Below are 6,811 nucleotides of genomic sequence, written 5' to 3' on the forward strand. Positions count from 1 at the left end.
ATGACATTCCTGTGGAGGTATGGAAGCATCTAGGAGAGGTGGCTGTGGAGTTTTTGACCAGCTTGTTCAATAGAATTCTAGTGCGTGAGAAGATGCCTGAGGAATGGAGGAAAAGTGTACTGGTGCCCATTTTTAAGAACAAAGGTGATGTGCAGAGCTGTGGCAACTATAGAGGAATAAAGTTGATGAGCCACACAATGAAGTTATGGGAAAGAGTAGTGGAGGCTAGACTCAGGACAGAAGTGAGTATTTGCGAGCAACAGTATGGTTTCATGCCTAGAAAGAGTACCACAGATGCATTATTTGCCTTGAGGATGTTGATGGAAAAGTACAGAGAAGGTCAGAAGGAGCTACATTGTGTCTTTGTAGATCTAGAGAAAGCCTATGACAGAGTACCCAGAGAGGAACTGTGGTACTGCATGCGGAAGTCTGGAGTGGCAGAGAAGTATGTTAGAATAATACAGGACATGTACGAGGGCAGCAGAACAGCGGTGAGGTGTGCTGTCGGTGTGACAGAAGAATTTAAGGTGGACGTGGGACTGCATCAGGGATCAGCCCTGAGCCCCTTCCTTTTTGCAGTGGTGATGGATAGGCTGACAGATGAGGTTAGACTGGAATCCCCGTGGACCATGATGTTTGCAGATGACATTGTGATCTGCAGTGAAAGCAGGGAGCAGCTGGAGGAACAGTTAGAAAGATGGAGGCATGCACTGGAAAGAAGAGGAATGAAGATTAGCCGAAGTAAAACAGAATATATGTGCATGAATGAGAGGGGTGGTGGGGGAAGAATGAGGCTACAGGGAGAAGAGATGGCAAGGGTAGAGGACTTTAAATACTTGGGGTCAACCGTCCAGAGCAATGGTAAGTGTGGTCAGGAAGTGAAGAAACGGGTCCAAGCAGGTTGGAACGGGTGGAGGAAGGTGTCAGGTGTGTTATGTGACAGAAGAGTCTCTGCTCTGATGAAGGGCAAAGTTTATAAAACAGTGGTGAGGCCAGCCATGATGTATGGATTAGAGACAGTGGCACTGAAGAGAATGCAGGAGATAGGCTCTCATGGGAAAGGATGACGCGCAGTGGCGACCCCTAACGGGACAAGCCGAAAGGAAAAGAAGAAGAAGTGCATTTCATACACAAGCTAACTTAATGTGCTTTACATGACTAAAAGCATTTGTAAAAAAAAGCAACAAAACAGCTTATAAACATTTAAACCATGCTAAATTACCACACACCTAAATCACTATTGAACACACAGTGTTCATTGTCATTAACCAATTATCAGTGAAGAGCATGAGCACATTCCCCCAATAGCAGAAATTATGCAGTTGAGATTCTCACATTTGGGGAATTGGCAGGGGTCAGCACAACCAGAGTGCAAAGGCTGAACCTCAACCTGGGTGAACCACCTTCTTGATCATGGTGTCGCTCTTGCCGGGTAAGTATGAGTTGGTCTCGGCGCGAGCACGCAAGTCATTCACGCGCACGCTATGTCAAGCGAAGGTGTCATCTTCAGCATGTGAACAACCACACACACAACGGGCAAGCCGGAACATACACTAGATGAAACGCTACTGTGTGCTAATACATGAAGAAATATGCTTCTTATTTGAGAATTTCAGTTTAAATTGAGACAGTAAACTGATACTGTTAAATATATTCTAGAAGTTATCATTTATTTGCTTAGCTTGCATTAGTATTATGGACGATTTTAGATGTCTCGCCTTCGAAAAGATGACTCAGCATCATCCGATGGAAGGGCGCCTGGACCAAGGACGTGATCGGATGTGGTCGGGGACGTGACAGGTGTTGGTCCAATGTTTTGTGTTGTGTCTTATTGTTTAGAACATTATGTCTGGGAAAAACCCTCCTATTTTCAAATAAATGCAGGAGCGACGGGAGAGATTGGTTAGAGCGTGTTGAGAGGCTGTGATCTGAACAATCTCCCATACGCCCTCCTCATGAGAAAAAGAAACCAGCGTCTTCATTCCTTTTGTGTCTATTTTTTATAATGTTGGGTAAGATAAATCCAACATTAAATTGGTCCTTCGAGCCGGATGTCAACACACCCGAGGATTCCAGTTGTGGAGCCGACTTCCAGTTAAGAGACCGTGGCCACGGCAAGTAAGACCCTTTACGGGACTGGTCTTCGTTCTCCTCAACTGGGATCTGAAGGTTGACGACAATCCACAGGATTGAAGACGACTGGTGAGTTAAATTTAAATTTTTTTTTTAGGAAAAAGGACGCCAGAGTCCAGAAATTCCGCGAGGACGGCGGAGTCCTGTACGTACTTAAATTCCGTGTTTAATAAACCCTGTGAATACTAGTCAATGGCGGGTAGAATAAAGAAACTAGGAAAGTTTCGTGGCGTCGTAGTTAAATTCCGTATAGGATGGCGGAGTCCTCTAATGAGCTGTTGACAGACGTAGTTAAATTCCGTATGGGACGGCGGAGTCCTCTGACGAGCCAGTGTGAATGAAAACTGTTTGAATGAGAGTGTAAATGGGAAATGGGAAACCACTAGGTTTTTCATTCCATACCAAAACAGTGGGAAAGTAAACGGTGGACTTTTGTGGATGCAAAGGCAAGAATTCTCCACTCGAAAGAGTTGAAGTGAGAATTACCACAGAAAGTAAATTTGAATCACCGTCCTACTGAAAAGAAACAGTGTTCTAGACTACCCTAGGTAGTATTACACTGAACCAAATTCTTTCAAATGGGGAAAGGAAGTAGTAAAATAAAAAACAGGAATACACTGCAGTGTAAAGGTTGGAGGTTCATTAAATTAAATTTAAAAGAAAAAAAGAAACAGGATCCTGATAAAATTTTATATTTAGAGACAGGGATAACCGAACACGGCTTTAATGGTTGGTTAAATACACAAAAAATAGCCGCGTTGCAGGAATCAAATTATATAAAAAATAAAAGACAAGCCACCGTTAAACGTGGGAAAGGCTGTTGTCTGCAGCCTTGGAGCTTATCACAAAAATAGAAGATAAAAAAGAATGTGATGAGCTGCAGTAATACAGAGCATGCGTACCAAACCCACGCACATTGTTAAATTCATTAAGACCAGACGCTACTGTGTTTACAGTAGTGGACATTAATGCATTAATGCATTAATGCATTCTTTTCAGTACCAATAGAAAATAACAGTCAATTTTGGTTTGCATTCACATTTGAGAAAAAAAAAAAATATATATATACATTTACTAGATTACCGCAAGGTTACTGTGAAAGTCTAACTAATTATTCACAAGTTATGACAACACGCATGTCTTCTGGCATCTACAGATGGAGAGACATGCAAGGATTCATTGACTTTACTGCATCATCTAACAGAAGAGGGACATAAAGTTAACAAAAAATAAATTGCAATGATGTAAAAGACAAGTTAAATATCTAGGCCATAATTTAAGTATAGGAGGAAAGACTATATTAGAAGACAGGAGAGCTATAGTCTTAAAAAATCCTAAACCACAGACGAAGAAACATATAATAATCATTTTTAGGTCTGACAAATTATTGTAGAGCATGGATTCCAAACTATGCAAAAATTGTTGCACCATTGTCAAAATTAATATATGAAAACAACCTTAAAATTACATCACCTGTTTAATGGAGTACAGAGGCAGAAAAGGCCTTCTGTGACATTAAACAACATTTGGTGTCCAGTGCTGCGCTAGGCCTTCCAAATTTAATGATAAAACATTCATTCAAATGGTAGATTGTAAAAGCTATTGCATGACCTCCGTACTTACACAACAATACGGTGATAAGCTAAGACCAATAGCTTATTTTTCAACTAGAGAGCAGTTCACCCTAAAGGTCCCACATACAGTGTCTGCTCTCCTATTGCAAATCACCTGCAAGACATTTATCTTGCATTGCCATCTTGCTATCAGAACCACATTAGACTGTTGAGCGATGCACAACCTTAAATCCAGCCACACTAATACCCTTACTTGATGAAGGCACGCAGCATGATTGACAGGAATTGGCTGAACAAGCTGCTGAATTAGTAGCATTAATCGAGGCATGCAAACTAATGATAAATAAAGATGGTACAATCTATACTGATAGCCAATATGAGTATTCCACAACAAGAACGCAATTATTGGGAAAAACAAAGTGCAAAACTACAAAATGAAATTTACATTAGCACAGGAAAAAAAAAAAAAAAAAAACTATTCAAATGGGCTGCTATATTGAGACATGCTGTGTCACGTCTCAACCGGAGGGATGGTGGCACAGATAGATTGACACTTTACAGCCCTAAAAAATAGCAGAAAGAAACACGTGGGTTCATTTAACACACTGTAAGAGTCATTTCAGCTGAGTACTCAAATAGGGAAGGTGAGCAAAAGTCTGATAACGGAGCGGGAGCAGATGTGTAGATTCTGAAAACGCTTGCTGGTCAGTGAAGAAAAAAGACACCAACCCTTTTAGTGAGAACTCAGCAGAAAGGCACACCCACGTTGGTTATGAGATTCGATAAGTTGTTACGTAGCAACTTTGGCTACTATGATGTTGGTTTTGTTTTTGTGGTACATGGGACGTCCCACCCTCAATGATAAAACCCATTTTTTAGATAGAAAATCACCTACCAACTGGACCAATATGACGAACCCAATAATAATAATAAAAAATTTTTTTTGAATCATTAACTCGTATCAAAAGGAGTACAGCTGATGATCAAAATTGTGGGCATGGCCTCCAAATGCGGCAAAACGGTTTAATATTTTGTGCCCCCAAAATCAAGCTGCTTTAATCCTAATTCCATATGCGGCTCTCACCAATGATGCTCAAGAGAATGGGCAGAATTGGGGATTTAGATATGACTGGTATGCAACTATAGGTTTTGAATGGAAACACCTTATTGGTGAAACAGGTTATGATTGGTCCAGTTGGTCAAAAAGAACAGCAAAAGAACAAAGAAAGAAGTTTAACATAAGCAAAACGGCCCATAGTTTAATATTGAAATACAAGTCACCCAATGTGTTTGATAGTGAGCTTGTGGGCCTATTCTGGTGGAAAAGATCCCCACTTCCAAGTAGTATTGTGTTATAGGAACCGTGTTAAACCAAAAATGCCATTGAAAACTTCAAAGAAAGGTAGACAAATTTTAATGGTTAACAACATAACTACTGATGATTGGTTCCTTGTTGTCACAGGAGTTTCAGGACAAAATAACAATTGGTTACTATTGATGGAACAAGCAGCAAATGTAGCGAGAAAAGATTGTGTTGTTTGCATGGGTCCCAGGCCTTTGTTGCGCATAGTTCCGGCATAATTATCACAAGATTGTATTATTCCATTTGCACACTGATTGAGGAGCATCTGCAACATTTGCACAACCATTGTCCCAGATTATCGCACTACTCGTCACTTTAAACCGCATACACTCCTTGAAGTCTCAGCGCCCTTTGCACAATGATCTTTGCACCGGACTATTGCGATATTAGTCATTCAAACTGCTGCTAGAGGACTGCATCTTTTTGCACAATTATTTTTTGTCAATGTCTTTATGTCTCCAAAGTGTTCTGTAAATTGACTGTCTGTTGTACTAGAGCGGCTCCAACTACCGGAGACAAATTCCTTGTGTGTTTTGGACATACTTGACAAAAAAGAGATTTATCCTGGCAGAGGCAAAATTATCCAACATAAAACATACATGGTGTTCCTCGTGGGGTTCCTAATCAATACAAATTAGCTGACCAAGTTGCAGGAGGATTTGAATACTTCATATGCTGTTGGTGTACGATTAATAAAAATGTTGATGGGATAAACTATATCCACTTCAATGTACAGAGATTAGGAAATTGGACTCAGAGTGGGTTGGAAGCTGTGCACGAGCAGCTCAAGGACGTTCCAAAGACCGCATAGCTGTCGACATGCTCCTCGCAAGAGAGGGAGGTGTTTGCGGTATGTTTGGAGAACAAACAATACTGCTTCAGATGGCAGCTTGACCAGAGCCATCGATGGTCTACGGACCCTCAATCAACACTCCTTGTGAAACAGCTGAATGGACGTTTTTGGTAAATATAAAACCCTAATTTCACCAATATTGATATCAATTGCTGTTTTTGCAGCCATTCTGACATTGTGTGGATGTTGTTGTATCCCATGCATTCGGGCATTAATCAGTAAATTAATCACCACAGCCATAACCCACATGGAACCGTATGGAGCAGATTTATCCTTTATTGGAGGTTGATAATAATGACGATGATGATGATGATGTTGTTTTACCTGATTTGTTTCCTGATCCAGGTGATTACGATGTTTAAACTACAACATTCATGTATGACAAGTTTAAGTGTAAATGTATTTGTTTCATAAAAATGATTCTACAATTAAAAATCGAAATGAAGTGACTGTAAGATGATATGAGAATTTGTGCAAATACATGATAAACAGGAGGGAAATGTTAAATATATTCTAGAAGTTATCATTTATTTGCTTAGCTTGCATTAGTATTATGGACGATTTTAGATGTCTCGCCTTCGAAAAGATGACTCAGCATCATCCGATGGAAGGGCGCCTGGACCAAGGACGTGATCGGATGTGGTCGGGGACGTGACAGGTGTTGGTCCAATGTTTTGTGTTGTGTCTTATTGTTTAGAACATTATGTCTGGGAAAAACCCTCCTATTTTCAAATAAATGCAGGAGCGACGGGAGAGATTGGTTAGAGCGTGTTGAGAGGCTGTGATCTGAACAATCTCCCATACGCCCTCCTCATGAGAAAAAGAAACCAGCGTCTTCATTCCTTTTGTGTCTATTTTTTATAATGTTGGGTAAGATAAATCCAACAG

General features: G+C 40.5%; 1 non-coding gene across 1 annotated transcript; it reads right to left on the bottom strand.

The window, feature by feature from the left end:
* Nucleotides 1–1,278: 1,278 nt before the first annotated feature.
* LOC133473559 (U1 spliceosomal RNA) lies at nt 1,279–1,440 on the bottom strand. The gene has a single exon (XR_009787133.1). It is a non-coding gene; the product is annotated as a U1 spliceosomal RNA (small nuclear RNA).
* Nucleotides 1,441–6,811: the final 5,371 nt, after the last annotated feature.

This window comes from Phyllopteryx taeniolatus, unplaced genomic scaffold (assembly GCF_024500385.1).
Source record: "Phyllopteryx taeniolatus isolate TA_2022b unplaced genomic scaffold, UOR_Ptae_1.2 contig_281, whole genome shotgun sequence".
Taxonomy (NCBI): domain Eukaryota; kingdom Metazoa; phylum Chordata; class Actinopteri; order Syngnathiformes; family Syngnathidae; genus Phyllopteryx; species Phyllopteryx taeniolatus.